The sequence below is a fragment of the Bemisia tabaci genome, chromosome 1 (assembly GCF_918797505.1).
Source record: "Bemisia tabaci chromosome 1, PGI_BMITA_v3".
Classification (NCBI taxonomy): domain Eukaryota; kingdom Metazoa; phylum Arthropoda; class Insecta; order Hemiptera; family Aleyrodidae; genus Bemisia; species Bemisia tabaci.
In genome coordinates, this window is record NC_092793.1 from 10,962,990 (window position 1) to 10,984,078 (window position 21,089).

The 21,089-nt window shown below is 39.7% G+C and overlaps 1 protein-coding gene across 4 annotated transcripts in view; it reads right to left on the reverse strand.

Annotated features, from left to right (window-relative positions):
* pHCl-1 (pH-sensitive chloride channel 1) overlaps positions 1-21,089 on the reverse strand; it is a gene marked incomplete at its 3' end in the record, with an annotated part of 109,213 nt that overhangs the window by 31,681 nt on the left and 56,443 nt on the right. For 3 of the 4 annotated variants that reach the window (XM_072296088.1, XM_072296072.1, XM_072296081.1), the window contains 1 exon segment: positions 18,132-18,178. 4 annotated transcript variants of the gene reach the window in all.

The window sequence follows — 21,089 nt, forward strand, 5'->3', positions numbered from 1 at the left end:
AAAAATTAGAATGGAAGCGGTGTTAAAATTTGGTATTTTAATGAAATGTTGATAAAACTATTATATACGAGTATAACTAAAGGTCAGATTTAAATTGGCGTGACAACGCGTGCAGTCTTGATCTTGAATCAACTGGCTGCTATGGTGTAAATTAAGATATATTGATATGGTCGTTTTTTTAACTCCTTTTCTCAGACTGGGACTGAATATTTCGAGGTTTGAGTCGAAAAGTGTCGATTTCCGGAGGTTGGCAGCATTGTTTTTCCTCCATTTAGAGTGATTCGATCGCATCGATGGGTTCCATTTTTCCAGCTACTCGTCGTTTTTCTCGAATTTTGAGATCGCAATTCTGTTGCCAGGAAACTTTATAATTTCACTTACCGATTTTGACAAACAAATTCAACGGTATAAAGGCGTGGTTTTTTTTTTTAGAGAGAAAATATCCACAGGAAAAAAAAGGCGCTTGGATCTAGCGTCTAGACTCGTAAAAAGATTGACAAGAAAAAATACTCTTGATTCAATCGGATTTTTCCTTAAATCAAAGAGCCAAGCCTCTTGATTAGTTTAAGCGGATTTCCTTTGAATTCAAGGAAAAATCCGATTGAATCAAGAGTATTTTTTCATGTCAATCTTTTCAAGAGTCTAGATCCTAGATCCAAGCGACTTCTTTTTTTCAGCGTCGCATTTGAGTGCAGTATTGATATTAGTATCGAATGCGATATTATTCCTCTAAAAGAACCACGCCTTTATTACGTTGGATTTTTTTGGTCAAAGTTGGTATGTGAATTCTTTAGTCTCCTGACAACAGAATTGTGATCTCAAAATTCGAGAAAAAACGATGAATAGCTTAAAAAATGGAACCAATCGATGCGATATATCGCATGTCGTTCTGACACAAAATGTGGCGTCCCTCGAATCACCTTAAATATATGACAAATATTGATTCCAAGAAAGGCAGCGTGCCTCACCTAGAATCGTTTGTTTTACATACATTTAAATAGAAAAACCCCGTGTTGCCAACTTTGAGATCCACCAGGGGTGCACCACACAATAAGCACATCGAAGCTGCGGTAAGGAATCGATTTTTGAGGTGTTCTTTGCGAACATCCTGTTTATCGATCCTCTCTTTTGGTTTAAATGATAGATCAATTGGACTGAGTTAAGCAGAAAATAACTGACCCACATTTTGGAAAAAATTGAATTATGAGTGGTTTTGAACTCAACCACTACTCTACTATCTATCGCCAAAAATTCAAAGTTTTTGTTGGAGCAAATTTGCAAAAATTGAACTTGAAGTTTATCGTTTACATTGAGTCTTTATGCAGAAGCCAAACTTTAAACCTCTTTTTCTCGGTTCGATCCCGATGTGGCTTGGTTCCTATCTGTTTAGCTCCGTCCAATCGATGTATCGCAAAGCGCGCTCCTCACCCGTCCAGCGCCCTCGTTTTTAAAAGATTGTTTCTTACACTGAAAGGTCAAGATGAACGGAGGGAATTGTAACAGTATTTAGAGATATGAAGAAACGGGGAGTTGAAAGGAGGGAGAAACGTGAGAGAGGAAATGTTGTTTCGCAAAGGCTCAAACAGTGAATATTCATGACTGAATCCAGTATCCAGCTTCGTTAATAGGCGAGTGGAAAGACGAGCCGAATTTCCACCGAACCCGGCCTCGCCCCGGTGCGACCCTCCTAGGATTCCGCCAAGTTAAAAATTATATCCGTGTCATCTTTTTCGTTCTTATTTTGCTCTCGCAGCTTGTTAAGTCAAGAGAGAAATGGTCAAGAAGACTTCCCCTCCGGCTCTGCGACGCTCCTTTCTCGCCCTCGCGTTGTCAGACAGTGCTGCCATTTATTTTACGGAAGATTCCGGGGTTTCCGGAATTAATTCAGATCTCCTGAAGTTCCGAGAAGAATTCCGCTATTTTCCAAAGTTCCGGGAAAAACTCCGATATACGCCCGGATTTTGCTGCAAAAAACGTAGAATTTCAAAAAACATCATAGAATTCGATCAGATTAACGGTCACACTGACGGAAACCACCAAAATTCCGGGAAAATTTCAAAAATAGCTGAAAATTCCGGGAAGTTTGAAGATTCCGAGGAAAGTCCCGATCATTTAGTTCCGAAATCCGGAATAATTTCCGGGAATTGGCAGCAGTGTTGTCGAATGCGCGAGGTTTCAGGTCCTCTCTTGTCGACGTCATGCAAACCGAGAAAAGACGAGGCCGATTTTATAATTTTTATAACCACATGACAGATATAAACGAGCGGGAAAGTTCAAATATGTCCGTTAGACTGTCCAAGAAGACAGACTGGTAAGTTACCTGAAAACCGGTATTTTTACTGTTTTTTTCAGGTAAGAATACCACTTTTATTGGCAATCAATTCCCGGTTACTTTGCCATTTTATTTCGGTAATTCTACCACAGTCGATAAAAAAAATTGGTGTTTTTACCAAAGTCCAGTAAAATTACCGAGAAAGTTCAAAAAATTTACCGAGATTTCTTGGTAAAATTACCAATTCCATAAATGATAATTTTACCAAGAAAAAACTGGGATCAAATAGAACCCTGAATTCTTGGTAACTTTACCCTTTTCTTAGTAGATACACCGAGATTTTTTTTCAGTGTTCTCTCAGACGGAGGTGCTATGCCTATTAAAAATGGTCAATTTTCAACTATTTGTTAACTTTCTGCTCTTTTTGGTAGGACGGCAGAACTGGCATCATAGGTGGGGAAAAATGCGAGGAGAGATCCCTGAAACTCGGAGATATTACCCGAGTAGATCCCAAGGCGCCTGAACTGGCATCGAACATGGCTATATCCAGCTTCCTTAATTTGCCTGCGCGCGGCGGCGGAGATCCCGCATCTGCACCCGCTGAGACAACGCTACAGACAACTTTCCAGAATAAAGATGAGGAACCCAACACAACTCTTATAACCCTTCAAAGTGACAAGTTTGAGTAACAAGCAATTTAAAAATGAGATCCTTCCCGCACCTTCTGTTTCATGTTTGCAAATCCAATCAATTTGAAAGGCACTTCTTAGAAGCATCGCAACTCGGAAAAGGGGTTCACCACGCCATCGATCTCTGAGTGAATCATAGGGGTTTTAGACAAATTTTACCATGCGAGTCACTGATTCCGCCCCAATTTTTTGTTTGATTGCTGTTGTTACCGGGTTTGTTGATTCTAATTGGTGCGATTTATCACGGTTTTTTTTTGTTCCTGTGTGTCGCACTAGGTAATTTTAAAATTTCCAAGGAAACACCTAGATCTGTAGAACATTTTGCTTTATACAAAAAAACTGCATAAGAAAAATTTGGAGGAGCTTAGTGAAACTAGAAAAATTATATTGAATGACACATTTCCTGTGTTTTTTTGCTGATCTGCTACGGAACAAACGGGTACTAGGTAGTGCCGCCTTGTCTCTATTTCTTCAGAATACATCAGGATGGGTAAAAAGAGAAGCCGACATGGCTAAAACTGATCCACCTCTTAATTTGAGTTTTGGTGCAACGCGGCTTCCAGGACTTTATGTCCACCTACCTTTCGTCCATTAAATATATGTCCACCGCTATTTATGTCCACTAAGCGTTAAGTCCAGTCTTTATTAAGTCCACATGATTTAATGTCCAACCATGAATATGTCCAAAATTGTCCAAATTGTGGACATGTTATGTCCACATTTTCTTCTTCTCATTTAAATGACAGGAATCACCTCAAAAATAAATGCATACTACTACTACCTTCATTCTTAAAAACATTTCATTCATGATTCGAGTCATGAAAGAGAACAGACTCTAAGAGCAGATAAAAACATATGTTCATGTGTAAACTGTACGGATATGATAAAATAAAAACCAAAGTGGGAGCCCAGGAAACGCTCCAATGCCAAATTAAACATTTTTCAGTAACAGATGCAGTCAAAATTGAAAGTCCTCTTTAACTAGTTATTTCGTGCGCCTTCAATCTTGTAGGATACTGTGCAACGCCTCTGACGTGAAATAGTTGCTTAAAGCGTTGCGGCGCGGCAGACAACCAGCGTGACACGCGCATAGGCGCCAGTGCGCGCTCTGCGCTGCTAACACGCCGCTCCGCTCTGTGTTAGGCTCTAATATTTAAACTCGCGGAGACAGCGTTTTTCAACTCATAATTTTGAAATGTTTGAAAACTCTGTATGAATTATTCTTATTTAAATTGATGAAAAAGAAATATGTACTACTGGAAAATATAATGTGTTTTTGGTAAATATAATAGTGGTTCCGTATCAAATTTAATGATTTCCAAAGCATTCAAATTTATTCTTTTATGTTTTGGGCTTTTACTGTGCTGCAGCGTGGTGTAAGCGCAACCAAACGCTCAAAATTGGACGTATTTGACTCAAGGAGGTCGATGTACAAATAAGTTAAAAACAAAAAATTGCGTGCTTCTTAGTTTTTTTCCTCTTCTATTAATTTTTGTATAGTTTCTTTCATCACAACTACGGCTCATTGAGATTCATATCGATGGCATTGCTTGGAAAAGGTTTTACAAATATTTACCACGTTTCAAAAATGTAAATGATTTTAAAATGAAGTAATCAATTTCATTAAAAAAAAAGAATGTACATTAAAGCATAATTTACATCGGAAATTTCAAGGATAGAAATGAAACCAAGTATTTACCAAAGACAATTTGAAAAGATGAATCATAAGAAGAAATTAACATTTCATTTAAAATATGAGTTACGATAACAACACCTCATTCTCTCTTAATTTTCTCATTTCGATATTGTCAATATAATTTTACACACGAACTAAAATATGACGCTTGAAGTTGATTTTAGTGGACTTTACATTTGTGGACTTAACTTAGTGGACGTTTAAGTAATGGACTTAACAATAGTGTGGGCTTTAGAACTGTGGACGTAAAAATTGTGGACGAAAAGTCTGTGGACGTAAAAAAAGTGGACATAAAGTCCGTGTACTGCGACGCGCCGGAACCACTAGGAAGCAGTACTGCAGCAGTAGGGTGCGTCAAAAAAAATGAAAGTCTGAAATGTTCCGCTCCCCAGGCGGAAATCGATGACGTTTGGTAAAAAAACATGTTTGCCAAAATTTGGGCCATTTTCAACCATTTTAAATGGTGCCAAAGGTCAATTTTGTGATGAAATTATGATATTTAGGTTTAGACCTCGATTTCGTACAAAAAACTCGATTTCACGCTGAAATCGTGCGTTTACGAGAAAAATGCCAAAGAACTCGACTTGTAGAGGATGAAATTTTACACTAGGAGGACGTCTTTGTAACCGATAAAAATCAAATTGAACTAGAAAAACTCAACTCGGTATTTATTTTTTTGGTCCTCAGAATTTCCGAGGTCTTACAAAGTAGAGGTTTAAAAGACTCATTTTTCACGACAATAAGTCGAAAGAGGGTATAAATGAACTGTAGGCAAGTGTTGAGGATGCAAATGTCATCAGAACTTCCTCAGTCTCAAAAAAAGTTCCAACTATTTTCCAAAATCCTCCAAAAAGTGTACGGCTCGAGAAGCAGGATCGTGCTTTAATAGTAAGGGGAAAGTGCGGTTTAACCGGGAAAAATTGCGTAACAAACTTTCCCTATGTAATCGTCATCAGTAGGTCCCCCTGAACAACTTCCTGAAAGTTAAAAATGGCCCGACCCCGGAACACCCCTCAAAAAAGTTAAAATTGAAAATGGCGGCCGTAATAAGAGGGTCCGGGAAATTGGTATTTTAAAATGCTCATTCTGTCTCATCATGTGAGGTATCATTTCCTATGTAATTTTGTTGTCGTAGATTTCATAATGAATTCCACAAGGCCCTCCGGCCAAAGGGGGCGCTCCAAATCAAAGATGGCGGCCAAATGTGAAAGGCAGGAGGTTGCATTTTTTAAATATTCACCAAAGGAACAAGGAAAGTGAAGTGTCTTTATTTTCGTGTATTTATGGCCAAGAAACTTAAATTTTATGTTATAAATGTATTTAATAAAGGAAATTAAAGGAGACATACGACTACCGAGAGAAACGTAAGCTCAGAAGGGGCCTTGCGGAATTCATTTATGAAATCTACGACAACAAAATTACATAGGAAATGATACCTCACATGATGAGACAGAATGAGCATTTTAAAATACCAATTTCCCGGACCCTCTTATTACGGCCGCCATTTTCAATTTTAACTTTTTTGAGGGGTGTTCCGGGGTCGGGCCATTTTTAACTTTCAGGAAGTTGTTCAGGGGGACCTACTGATGACGATTACATAGGGAAAGTTTGTTACGCAATTTTTCCCGGTTAAACCGCACTTTCCCCTTACTATTAAAGCACGATCCTGCTTCTCGAGCCGTACACTTTTTGGAGGATTTTGGAAAATAGTTGGAACTTTTTTGAGACTGAGGAAGTTCTGATGACATTTGCATCCTCAACACTTGCCTACAGTTCATTTATACCCTCTTTCGACTTATTGTCGTGAAAAATGAGTCTTTTAAACCTCTACTTTGTAAGACCTCGGAAATTCTGAGGACCAAAAAAATAAATACCGAGTTGAGTTTTTTCTAGTTCAATTTGATTTTTATCGGTTACAAAGACGTCCTCCTAGTGTAAAATTTCATCCTCTACAAGTCGAGTTCTTTGGCATTTTTCTCGTAAACGCACGATTTCAGCGTGAAATCGAGTTTTTTGTACGAAATCGAGGTCTAAACCTAAATATCATAATTTCATCACAAAATTGACCTTTGGCACCATTTAAAATGGTTGAAAATGGCCCAAATTTTGGCAAACATGTTTTTTTACCAAACGTCATCGATTTCCGCCTGGGGAGCGGAACATTTCAGACTTTCATTTTTTTTGACGCACCCTACTGCAGCAGGTTGTCTAGGACGGAATCAGTGGCGTGGCGTGCTTTGCGATAGGTATATCGATTGTTGTGCCATTTAAACTTATGGAAAAGAATCGATAAACAGGGTGTTCGCTGCGAACACCTTAATAGTCGATTCTTTACCGAAGGTTTAAATGGCATACCAATCGATACATCGCAATTCACGCCACGCCACTGAACGGAATTGGAGATTTTTTAACTTTATCAAGCATGTCTTTGCTCCAATAAATTTAAAAAAATCCGGGATGAATTGCAGTTTCCAGTAGATCATAAGCAGACCTATAAATGGACGATTTTGACGATCACCGTCAACTATCTCTCTCGCACTTACAGACATCCCATAAGAGAATCTGTGATCAATTTTTAGCCTTTATTATTACCACGCAAACAACTCACATAGCTCGGGCTTGGTTTTAAAAATTTCGGACATTTGCTGCAAGGGCTTATGAGTCTTAGAATTCAATATATTGCTGTTATTTTTAAATGATCACGGATTTCGAAGCCAGATTTTAGGCAGTGGGACGTGGAGGATTTGTTTGGAACCACGGCTTAAAATTCCCCTTGAGCTACAACCAGATCGTCAACTGAAGACGAATCTGTCGCGGGTAATTAGTCATATTAGGCATTTAATTAAGTGCCCAGGCGGATAGTCAAATTTGGACGGTGTAAAAATTTCTGTAAATTGGACTGCATTTTGCAATTTGGAAGTATAAATTCTGCTCATCTGGAAAAACACTTATGTGCATAGGGAAACTAATGGCACACACGCCGTTTTTAAACTGGGCCAAAATTTATAGTTCCAAATTGCAAAATGCAGTCCAATTAATGAGGATAAACTCACGGGCTTTCAATATTTTAGAGAAAACGATTCAATAAATCTGAGAACTCTTTTTGTTTTTCCGTCTTCAAATGATCTCCATAAATTTAAATGTTAAAATTTTAAAAAATCTGAGTCTTATGACATGCTGTAAATTTCTACATAAATGTTCGTTCAGGAACTATTAACCGGATTCTTCAGTTAGCTAATTTCCGTTTACAAACTTTTCTTTACCACACATTTTTACAGAGATTTCTCTCTTACAAGGAAAGATAGTAGGAATATTTGTCTAGTAGGAATATTTGACTACTTGCAGCCTAGGCATTAGATGAAATGCCTTATTTGAGCATTCGCCTGCAACGCGTCCATGTCGAGAGCGAGAATCAGTGAGCCCGCGGTAGCTGTGAATTTAGCACCGAGAGTAGGAACGGCCGATTAACCTCAATCAAAGCCACTATAAATCGCGCTGTGCAGAGGCGACATTGAACGATGAGGATATAATTTGTCGAGACCGAGATAGAGTACAGAATGTACCGATACGCTTCCAGCAGAGGGCGGGTGAGATACTGTGGATGGGAGGGGTAGGGTATAAGGGTAGAGTTAACGTTCATGCGAGTTAACTTCTCTCGGTGCTTTCGATTCGATAGCTAGGTTGCCCCTCTGCCGTATGAAGGGAAAACGCCGTATGAACATTCGAGAGTTGCCAAATTTCCTCTGATAAAATGTTTATTTTTGAGGACAGCTATGAATATTTTTCCTTGAAATTTTCAGGCAATTTAGTTGGAATTGCGAACAAAATTATCTGAGAAATCGGAGGAAAAATATTTACAAATTTCCCCCAAAAGTTCGTGATCTACCAAAGGAAATTTGGCAACGCCTGAGGGTTCATAATGCGTTTTTTCTTAGCAAGGCACACTGAAAAAAAAGTATGGTGACATTTACTATGAGTCTACTTGATTTTTTACACAGTGATACTATTTAGTGGAAATAACCAGAATTATAGTAGTATTCGCCAGAACTCTGGTGATTCTTACCATAGTATGGTAAATGCCACCATAGAGTCTGGTGTTTATTACCATATTCGTATCACTGTGTCAGAGATGGTAAAATCTACCGGCATATTTTTTTCAGTGCAGCACTGTGTCGATGATTAGAGAGCGAGATATTAGAGCATTGGTGAAACGAGGGAGCGAGGTGTCAGAGAGCCCCCCCCCCCCCCCCCTCGAGGGTCATTTTTCTACTATTTTTGATAAATTTAAGTTTTTTATGAATCACAATATTTTTGCCAAATTAAGGGCAAAAAATGCTCCATCTCTGAAACCATCATTTCTTTGAACTTGTAAATGGAGGTAAAATACAGCACGGCCGACGTTATGGGGACTAGCGAGTTATTGGTTAAAGTGTATGCATACAAGTGTGCATGTTCAGATTGCAAACCCCCAGCCGCATGCAAAAGCTTGACTACTATGAATGCAAGTACCATTGGAATCCTCCGTCGTTCTTATCTTTAGATCTTTTTTTTTATTTCATTTTTTTATGACGGACTCTGTGTGCCTTATCGATGCAAAGCACAACCAACTGGGCTTGTCTCCATTGTTGATCATAACCTTGACGCATAATTATGAAAAACTTTGTCCTTGGCGGAGTGGTTTCTCCGTGCTCATGGATCCAATTAAAAAGGGAACAAAACCTATCAAATATTACCTTTTGGGGGCAGTTGCTCACTAATACACGGGTGGCGCCACAGTCGTTAATATTCGAGTGGAAGTTATGTAATACCTCGGTTGAATTTCAGGATATTTGTAGGCCTTCGTAGTTATTCTCATGGTGTTGATTATTAGAAGGTTTTCCCATGTATCCCTCCAGACGGAAGAATCCTCCTACCTCAAGATTTTTTTCGTTTCCGCTGATTTTTGTTTCAACTTCACGGATCAAGACTAACTGGGTTTAAGAGAGGAAAAAAGTATCATTGCCATCTTTGAAATTTGGCATCAAGGTTTCAAAGAGCAAAGTTCAACGCTGCTGTGATGAGGATGAGCACAGCATAAACATAGTCATTGCCTTTTTGCTATCAATATTCTTGAAAATTAATACATGCACTGAAAAAAAACTCCGGCCGTGGGAGCCGCAATTACGGGCTATATAGACATATCATCCGTTTCGGGCTCGAAGGCCGAAAATTCCGGCTGCTGGAGCCGTAGCTTCGGCCTCTGAACCCGGAGCAATCGAAGCTACGGCTCCAGCAGCTGGAATTTTCGGCCTTTGAGCCCGGAACGTACGGTATGTCTATATAGCCCGTAATTGTGGCTCCCACGGTCGGAGTTTTTTTCCAGTGTGCAATACCTCGAATTTTTCGCAGAATTTTAATCACAATAAAATACCCATGTGTGTCAAAAATATTTTTGGTGAAACTCCCTTAACCTAAACTCATAAAAAAATTGGAGAAAATTTGGCAACAATCGAATGTATGTACGGCGTTTTACAGTGGCAAGGTAGAACAGAAAAAGGACAAACTAGCGGTTTGGGTTACACATCAAGCTCCATGTGAACTGTGCAAGATAGGAGAAAATCATGTTCACAAAAGTCATTCATCACTGTTCTATCGCAGTTGGAAGAGACTGCCATGCAAATAGCTCCATCCTATATCACCCAGTATAAAAATTCGGTGATAAATACGGTTGTGAGAGCGAAATAAAAGTTGCTTCATTTGAGCACGACAAGGGAAATGAAAAAAAATGTAAAAACAGGAGGAACAAGAAGAAAGGAAAGGGAAGCGTATCATCAATTCTGTCGTGTTACCGAGGAGAGCCATTTCGGTTTTTTTTTTTTTTTTTTTTTTTTTTTTTTTTTTTCCTTTTCCCCTTCAAAATCGAGTTTCCTTCAAGACTTAATCGATCTAATTTAGACGAAATCACCGATTCAGCTAAAACTCAAAATTCATTCTATTAAAACAAGACAAATGAAAAAGCTTTAATTGCGCAAAAACTGACGTTCTTTTCAGCCGTGAGGGGCTTGTCAGAAAGTTGTACTTTTTGAGAAGAATGACACCCTTTACGCCAAATTTTAACCCTTAAAATTCTGCCCCTAGATTGTTTCACATACATTAAAATGGAGAAAATACAGTTTTGCCAAGTTTCAAGAATCGCCTCTGCATACGTCCAATTAACGTCCAAAATTGTGAATAAGTGACATTCATAATGAAATTAAACGATGTAATTTACCTGACGATCTTTTTTTTTGATAGAGAAGGATGGCGATTAGATGTCGCAAAGCGCCCGGGCGCGCTGTAAAAGCCACTTATGTACATGTATGTTATTTATATCAAAGCGTACAACCGCGGATTTTCTATGGAAATGGATTCCCATGCATGTTCATACACCCAGGATGAGTTACCTCTAAATTAAATGGCTTGTAAACGTGCGGTATATTGAAATTTGCTGTACGACAGATTGCTAAAATTAACATGCGCGCCAGAATAAAGATAATGAACTTAAATGAAAAATAAATATTTGAAATCCTCTCCCGCTGCTTTCGCTAATTGCCGACCCTTTGTGACCTAACCTCGAAACTCTCTGCTTTGAAATGATTAAATAATTTCCTTTTCGGTACATCCCTCGCCAAATGTACCTGACTCATTTTCCCCCTCAACTACCCCAATTTTCTGTATGAAAAGTCTACGTCCCCATTCATCTAAATCTCGGATTTATCCCTTCGCTTCAAAGTTGCAGCATTTTAGAAATCCTAAATTTGAGCTGAAATGCTCAAGCTTATTCTTCCCGTGTCTTCTCCCTGTTCGAGCAAAAGAACAGCTTGATATTTCGCGAATTTTAATCTTTCTAATGGCTCGGAAGACTTTCCCGGGATCAGAATCTTAGGAGAAAATATAAATATGCTCCTCGCAATTCTCGCTCGATAGAACTTGCGCTGGGACGAACAAATTCTTAGAGATACTCGTTTCTTTTATTATTCTCCGCACTCAAGCAAGCCTTTAAGTTTAATTTGACAGTTAAGTTTCATTACTTAAAAAACTCGCAAAAAAGGCATATTCTATTCACTCACTTTTTTCAAATTTTTTGAACTAATTAATATATTCGGGTAAATTTGAGATACAAGCATAGAGCAGTCGATAAAAACAACACTGTCAAAGAACTGGGCAAGTGCATCATTCAACACAGCGGGCTGACCGTTGAAATTAATAGACAGACCTACAGACAAAAAAGGCAAAAGGGATGCTGTTGGTGAAAGCGGATGGTTGCAATGGACAAAGGAGGTAGGTAAAGGTACGGCAATTAAGACGCGGAATGCCGCCGCGGAATCGTACGCGGCGGACGACCCGAGCGAGCGAGGCGTCGAGTAAGTTTCCGCTCCGCCGTGCCCGGCAACTAAGCAGCGGAATCGCCTCCAAAATTCCGTCGTGTCCGTCGACAGTCTCGTCATAAATCAGTATCCGATGATAACTCGCGAGTGTGTGTTTTGCCTTGCTACAAAGTACAATGAACACTCACCACGTTTCAAAATCTCCAATATTTTTTACGAGAATACCAACCAATATATCCGTTTGTAAAATTTCTAAAAATATTATTGAATGAGCAAAAAAATGTTTACAAAAAGTCCAAGATAGCCTCCTATCAACAGTTTCAAATTAACGAACGAAACGTGAGCAGAGAGTTGCAACATTGCAAGCAAAGACACGCATTTTTTTTACGTTCAGGCATGATGTTCAAAACAAATTGGTCGATTAGGTTTCTCTACCTATAGATATTGCAACGTCTAAATAAATTGTTCAGGGTGCCGAAAAGCTCTAGAATAGTTAGTTCGTTTTGTTTTTACAGATTTATCTCCTGGAAAAAAGGTGTCATGTTTCTTTTAACTACTTGTGTTGTATTATTTGCACCTGGCACGAGGTAGGAATGCCATTCGTTGATGTCGTGCCACAAACATATTTTTATTTCATGAATCCAATAATTCACGATGGCCCGCAATTTTCCATTGGTGTTGCCACCGCGAGCCACGTTTCAGCAAGTAGCCATGAAAAATCATCGAAAACCTCGACGGACGAGGCGGAATCTCCGAGGGATTCCGCTCCGATCTGTTCTCGACAGATCGCCGCGCCGTGACGCCGCGGACTCCGCGGTGTCGCTCCGCTCCTTAGTTGCCGCTCCCATTGAAACGCGTGTAACAGATTTCCCTTGTGTCCGCCGCGTACGATTCCGCGGCGGCATTCCGCGTCTTAATTGCCGTACCTTAACAGACTTGCTGACGGCGACTGTATAATTATAGTCCATCATTTTCTCCAATTGTTCATAGGAGCCACTTTTTCAATGGATATGATGTATGGATGGATATGATACTACCCATGTCTTCTTTGTCTATCAATTTCAACAATCAGCCCCCTGGCTAGATATCTGAAAGTCGGGTCAAATTTACCCATTTTTAAATACGTTAAATTTGATAGTTTTGAAGTATCATCTATTATTTCTATGTTTTTGGAGGTAAGAAATGGTTTTTTTTTTTTTTTTAAATGTTCTCATTTTTGGTGACATACTGGCGCTTTCTCACCCCTCCCCCTTCCTCATGCGCCATATGTAACTTTCCCAGAAGAGATACTCGGGTTACTTCGACCCGCGTCTTGGGAATTCTGGGGTGTTCGTCACAAAAAATTCCCTGACACGACACAACTCTCGCCAAAATAAACATTTTTAGACTGGCGCACTTTAGGGCGCTTGAGAGACCTCTAACCCCCCCCCCCCCCTCCCAAAAGGGTTTTTTACTTCGATATATCACAGCATATTCTGAGCAAACTTAACCTGAACTTATTTAGAAATTAGAGACGATTTTACGTGCGTTGATGACGGCGCAGAGATACAACTATTCGTCCTTGACGGATGTCCTTGTTGCATCTGCACAATTGAAGGCGCGATGCATGAACCCGCGCTCGCAATGCTCCTCTCTATGATGCCAATTAAGTGTCGCTTACATTTGGAGGGAAAGTTAAATAATAACGCCCAAAAACGTCTCTCCTGAAACGTCGTCGTCCAAAGAAAACTGATCATCAAGTTCAACATTTTAATACAAAGGTGGATTTTAGCTTCTTGAAAGTTCCAATCAGCCATAATTGGTATTTTTTTCAGGAGTTACTAACGTGTCTTTAATTTGTTGAGCTTACTTTCAACAAAAAATTTCATAGTAAATATATGCATTCAAGATGTGTGTGTATACTAATGAATATCTCATCCCTTTCATGCCACGATTTGTTTTACGGTACAATTAGCGAGATAAATTTTGATCAGATCCTCCAATTTTTCTTTAAGTCACCTTTTAGTTTTTGCCTCAACTCGGACAAAATCATCCTATCTCATCTTAAAGGCGACTTATTTGTATGCATTAGTGTGAAGGTGAATCAAATTCGACTCGCAATTTAACTCGAGACGAGGGTGCTAACATCCTTGGGTGCTGTGGTGACACCTTTTAGCAGAATTTATTACGTCTACTTTAGTTCTCCTTTCATGTTTTATATGTTATTGATATTCTCTGTTCTTGGCACGGAGACAGTTGAACTCCTTAAAGGTTACAAAATAATGGGGTCAGACTGAAGGCATTCGAAGAAAATCGAAGAGATTGTCATTCAAAGTTTATGGTGGATGTCGTTATCCACCATCGCACGGCACGTTATCTTGATACCTCCCCATATCCATACCACCGCTGATGCAACGGGCATCATGCTTAAGTTGTTGGATTAAATGGTTCACGCGTGTTTCGGTTGCGGTGTTATAAAATTTCTGTTTTTATATTTTATTTTTCTAGAATAACAGCGATTGATATTTGAATCAAGGAACATGGAATACACCGACTCTTGAACTGAAGATTACCCGATTTTCATAAAAGTCATTAAAGTAAAGATGGCAAATTTACATAACTCGCAAAAATTCTCGCACTCGACACTGTATCGAATGTGAGGTTTTTTCTAAAAATAATTCTGATTTTATTCCTATAGCTTCTGCCAATATTTTGGTTCAGAATGACTTTTTATGCTCATGCGTGGGGGAAACCGTCCTTTTTTTGGGTTAAAAATTCAGAATCTTTAGAGATTTTTGACATTCTCGATGCGATATATCGCATGTCAGTTCAACCACGTCAGAAACCTTGAACGAATCATCTTAATCTCTGAAGTTCTTCATTGACACAGTACACTCAAAAAAAGATTGGTAGAATTTACCCTCTCGCTGTATTTCACACAGCGTGAGGGAATGATAAATTCTACCAATCTTCAAGTCGATTCTGTCAGAGGAATGGTTATACCTTTACCAGTATAAAATAACTTTTACCTTTCTTCTGGCAGAATCGACTCTGAATTGACGCTGTGTGAGATACAGCGTGAGGGAATGGTAAATTCTACCAATCTTTTTTTTCAGTGTAGTGTACCGAAATTATTGAGTGAAATTCAAACTGGTCCATCAAAAAGAAGAGAGAGAAGAGGGTGGCAAAAGGATCGCAATGTGAAAGCAGTGAAAGAAACGGATAAATGGTGGATTTGGCGGAGACGGAGGAAGGAAAGCAGAGAAGCAGAGGAAAATCAATCGGAGAGGGAATTTGTGCGGCTTCCCTGTGAGCTTTCACGTTGTGTCCGTGTCCGATTATAATATCTGCAAGCTTCCTTTCACTCCTCACAAACCCCTCCCGACATGAACATTGAACCTCCCATTCATTCCACTGTTTACTCATTGTTACTGTCCGACGCTCCTACGTCTTTTGTTACGGAGCTTGAGGCTCAACAACTCGAGCACGCACATGCAACATGTTTTTTTTTTCTTTATCTTTTATTTATATAGCAACCACAGGGTATTAAGCTATTGCGCAACATGTAATTCAGGAGCGTCTCGGACTTAAACAAATACTATGTGTTCTACCGACCTAAAAACCGGCCTCTGGGCAAGAGTACAAAAATATGCTCGGAATATTCCGTCTGAAAAAGGGATGTCCATAGGGAAGAAAAAGTCTTGGCTGGACCTCGATGTATCGGAAGGAAATGGCTACTTGTAATTTGTTAGCCACCAACTCTCCTGCCGTGCTAGGGAAGAACGCCGGGTGAACATTCGAAAGTTGCCACATTTCCCTTGTTAAAACCTGTATTTTTTGCACATTTTGCCCTTGAAATTTGCATATATTTTTTATAAAATTGCAGACAAAATTGTCGGGAAAATTTGAGGTAAAATGAGGTCGACTACATCCTCGCGCTTTCGTCAAATAACATGAAACTCTAAGAATTCGTGAATTATGGCTATTTTTGGCTTTCATATTGGCGGCAGTGCATCTCACTAGAGAGATACACCAATTAATAGTAAAACCAATAATTGTTGTTAATTGTAAACCTCTATCGTCAAAAAACGCTGCAATTGCAGGAATTTAGGAGGGGGCCAAATCCGACAATCCCAGCCGTAAGCAACACCTGCTGATGTATAACGCAAAAAAAAAAAAAAAAAACAACGCTGATGACGAAAAGAATAATTTTTGTTGCGAATAACGATGACAAACCTGTTCTTTTGTAAGAAAATCTATGTGTGTGTGTCCGTTGAAAATTCAATTATTCTTTCTTTCAGCGATGCAGTCGTGATGGGATTCGGATCAGAGAGGTTTTAAACCAATTTAACGTTTCCTGGAGTTTGAATAAGGGTTTAAATATGTGAATGTGCGGTCACTACATTGCACACCAAGAACACGATGTGTGTCGGGGATTCAAAGATTACTATCTGCAATTTTCCATCACACGGTAATTTTCTTTCGTGCCAGGCTATTCAGACCGTAGAGCACAGTTTCAAAACTACCTCGTCAGTGTACTTGCACGAAAAATCTCAAAAATGTATGTATGTATGAGCCGCTTTTACGGCGCGCTAGGGCGCTCTGCGACGCTTATTCTCCACAGGAATCTGTCATGGTAGAGATCCTCCGGAAGCTGGCATCTCTCCATCTCTTCATGGATGCCCTCTACCCACCGTTTGGCTGGACGCCCTCTCCGTCGCCTACCTGGGGGGACCCACTCCAACACCTTCTTCGGCAACCTGGTATCAGCCATTCTCTGCACATGCCCATACCATACCAATTGCTTGGTCATGATATCGTGCACAATCGTCCCCTCAACGCCCATTATCTCTCGGACACGTTCATTCCTAACACGGTCTCTCCTCGAGATTCCAGCCGATCTTCGCCAGAAATCCATCTCGGTTGCCTTGAGCATTTCTTGGGACCGCTTCTTCAACTGCCACACTTCACTGCCATAGGTGATAATGGGCTTGACAACCGAGTTATAAATCCTCTTCTTGTTGTCTTTGGAAATCCTTTGGTCCCAAAGGATCCCATTAAGCATGGCGATGGCTTTCCTTCCTAGAAGATTACGGTCCCGAATGGCCTGATCCAGCTTCCCATCCGAAGTCAGGTTCACCCCCAGGTACTTGTATTGTTCGCAACTTTCTATATGTTGACCATCCTCCAGGACTATGCTTTGCTGAGCACCTCCGACTGACATCTTTTTGTGACGGACACTAACCTCGAGGCCCCATTTGCGGTACTCCTCCACCAACTTCCGGGTCATATACTCCGCGTCATCGTGATCTTGACTTATGACTACCTGGTCGTCAGCAAAGCATAGCGTGAACAGTGTTTCTTGGTCATTTAGAGGGACGCCCATGCCGGCACACTTTCTTTTCCATTCCTTCAGAACGTGTTCTAGATATATCTTAAACAGCGTCGGTGACAGACAACATCCCTGCTTAAGCCCCTTGGTGACAAAAAACCGTCTGAAAGCCTTCCTTGGCACTTAATTCTAGCAAAAGCCCCCCGATAAAACTGCTTGACTGCCCCAATAAGTCCTTTACTAAAACCAGTTTCTTCTAGGACTTCCCAGAGCTTCACAAGAGGAATACTATCATAAGCCTTTTCAATATCCAAAAACACTAAATGAAGCTCCTGGCCAACAATTCTCTTCTTTTCGGTTAACTGGGTAACACAGAACAGATGATCAGCGGTAGACCGACCAGCCCTAAAACCTGCTTGCTCCTCCGCCTCGAACGGGGTCCACTCCTCTTCGATCTTCGCTTTCAACACTTTTCCATAAATTTTACTTATCGTTCCTGTCACCGCTAACCCTCTGTAGTTCCCACAGTCATCCTTCCTTCCTTTTTTATGCGACGCTGTTATCCAGGCCTCTTTCCATTCTTTCGGGATGTCATCACCGTCAATGCACTTCTGCAGCAAAATCTCAAAAATACTCCACAAAAATACGGAAAAGGATGAACAAGGGAGGTTTTTTAAAGGGTATCGAGGATGAAGTCGTTAAGTGACGTTCTTATGATTTCTATAAGCACGCATTTTAAATAAAATTAATGTATGTTAAACTTAAAAATCAATTAATGCAAAACAGAATGCAAGCATTCACTTTTCACGCAGTATACCTGGAAAAGACTTTTACTCAAAATAACTGATGGCTCGAGTCCCTGTCCTGAAAGAAAAGAAAAATACAATTCACTCGACGTTTTTATTAATAATATGTTTAAATTGATGGTCTATTATTAATCTATTATTAGTCTATTATTAGTCTATTATGCAATATTGTTTGAGGCAGCACTTTCGCTTGTACACGGATTTTCCTGCCTTGCCCCTGACTTTTATTCCACTCTGGTTTCCTTTGACATTTCAAAAATTTATCGCCCTTTTTGTCAAGAGACTTAATGTACGGTGTAAACATATTTTTAATAAAAAACCAGTTCGTCCACCAACCACAGACGTCCAACCAGGCTAAGTTCATCCAAGTTCGTTTTTACTATGCGCACATTCGTCACCTTCCGGCCAAAGTACCTATCACAAGCGCCATACGACGTTTCAATATTTCCATCGCCATTTTATTTTTTTACAGAGAAATTTATCAACGAAGCTGTTCGAAAATTTCACTCAATTTTCTTTATGCTTTTTCTCTACGGTAAAATTCAGTGAAATTTTCAAACAGGTTCAACCAACATATTCTGTGTAAAAAAATACAATGGCAGCGGAAATTTCCTTGGCGGTGATACTTTGCCCAGATATTGACGACCTTTGCTCTGTGCTTCCAAAACAGAATTCAATCGTGTCCAACAGAGCAACATTTTCAGCAAAGCTCCGAACACCAGTTTTTAAGCTTTGGTTGATTATAATGGTCGCACTATCCCTCCCTTTTTTTTGTTATTATTATTTAATAGAAATATGCGCTCTTTATCACCCTATTCAAATTGAATGATCATTGGCAGTTCTAGCTACGATACAGTTTACTTTTATTTTATATGCAGGCAATGGCCGAAATGCGTTATATATTCATAGTAAATGCTCGTGCGGGGCAAAATGAAAAAGTTATCAGTTCGATTCGGAGAGCGCCGGAGTTTTATTCAATGCTGGCTAAATCGTAAATAATTGATGAGCCGATGATTAATAAATGGTTTCATACAAGGAGCTTGTTGCACCCCTTCCCCTCCCCCACCTGTCAAATGAATATTGATAAATATCCGATGATCCCAACGTATTTGCTTTAAATAACATTCTGAGCGAGTTTTAAAACCGGAAGTCACCTGCCGATCGATATGCCTGAATAAACTTACAGCAAAAATAGAGGGAAAATATGAAATGTTTTATTTTAGCGGTCACTGAAAATGGAGGGGCTCGAAATAGCCTTTCCTCGTAGGTCATGCTCTCGTGAAAATAATCTCTGGTTCGTTTCAACAGTCTGCAGAAGCAGGAGCTTTGAGAAGAGTCTCAATGCGTCCGTCAAAAGTGGCACATACACAGAGCCGAGCAAAGGAAAAACGCCGTATGAGCCTCCAGACGTTGTCACATTTCCTTTGATAAAGTATGAATTTTCAGAGAATTCTTTGAACATTTTTCTTCGATTTTTTTTTGGGGGAATTTCATTCGCGACCGGATCTAAATCATCTGTAAATTTCAAGAGGAAATATTCATAACTCTCCTCAAAGATGAGCATTTTATCGGAGGAAATTTGGCAACTCTCAGATGTTCATACGACGTTTTTCCTTAGAACGGCAGCGACAGTCAAGTGGACTGGACGGGGCTCAAAGTAGCGGAGCACCGCGCGTCGCGACGCCGCACAATGGATCGAGTCAAAAGGAGAGGTCGGACAAATTTTTGAAACTTTAAACGCTTATAACTCCGTTTATACAAAACTTCGAGGTTCTAAAAGTGGCTCCATTTATTTTCTCGTAAAATTTTCTCCAAAAAACACCCCCCAAAGTTTAAAATGTGACGAAATAAACATTAAAATTTGCAGTTTTAGCCTGAAATTTCATGTCCAACCTCTCCGATTGACTCGATCCACTGTGCGCCGCGCTCTGAGGCTCACCTCATAAAAGTTTAACGACCGGTCGACGCTGGAAAAACGATTTGTCGGAGGAAAAATAGAACTATCATATTTGATACCGCCATTTTTATGTTTTTTCAACACTTTTATTAATGCGAGCTTCAATGAGAATGCTTCTCTACTCGGGAACTGAAAAATTTACAGGACAAAAACCGTAACTCCCACTACAGCGTGTTACGAGCGGAAACATCTCTCTCCTGGAAAATTTTGAGTAAACTCTTTCCCGGAAAATGTGGCGGGACTTTGTAGGGCAGGTAATTTCACGGCGTGCACGGTGTTCAATTTGTGTTGGAATTTCACGTTGACAACCTGATGGAGTTTAACCAACCCTTTTCGTCGCTCCTCTGACAAAAGGACGTATCTCACTTTATTAATCCATGCTTTCTGGGGCTCCTGTGGAAATCGAGATGCGACCTTTCGTCAAAAAAGCGAAGTTTTGTGGCCTCTCGAGAGGAAAAACTTCTTTTTTCTGGGGAGCTGTTGTTGTTGTTTCTGGGCCTGTTCATTCAGCCACTGCTTGTGACGCCACGCGACAAAAACTGTTGCATTTTCCTACACTTGCCCATTTTATTTAGCCACACAGCACAAGTAATATGTAGCTAAGTTCGACGTTGATTTGGGCGAAGTTGATTGATTTTCAGTACCGATGCTAAATTCGGTCGAAATTTCGAAGCATAATTGGATATCATTTTGCAAAAAGGAACCACAAGAATTCCAATGTTGCTAAGATTCTGCAACTTTTTAACTTTGCAACTATAGACTGATTGTCTAATTAAACTTTATCTTTACCCCCAGTAAACTAAAAATTCAAGACGAAAATTACCTTTGGAAATTTAACTTTTTACATAATGTAAGCGATTATATTACAAAGGTTGTAAGTTGCACAATCTTAGCAAAATTGGAATCCTCTTGGTTCCTTTTTACAAAATGCAATTCAATTTGAAACATTAATGAATTTATGAGAGATCACAATTAATCGTTTCTACGAATAGCAAGATACACAAATAGGACT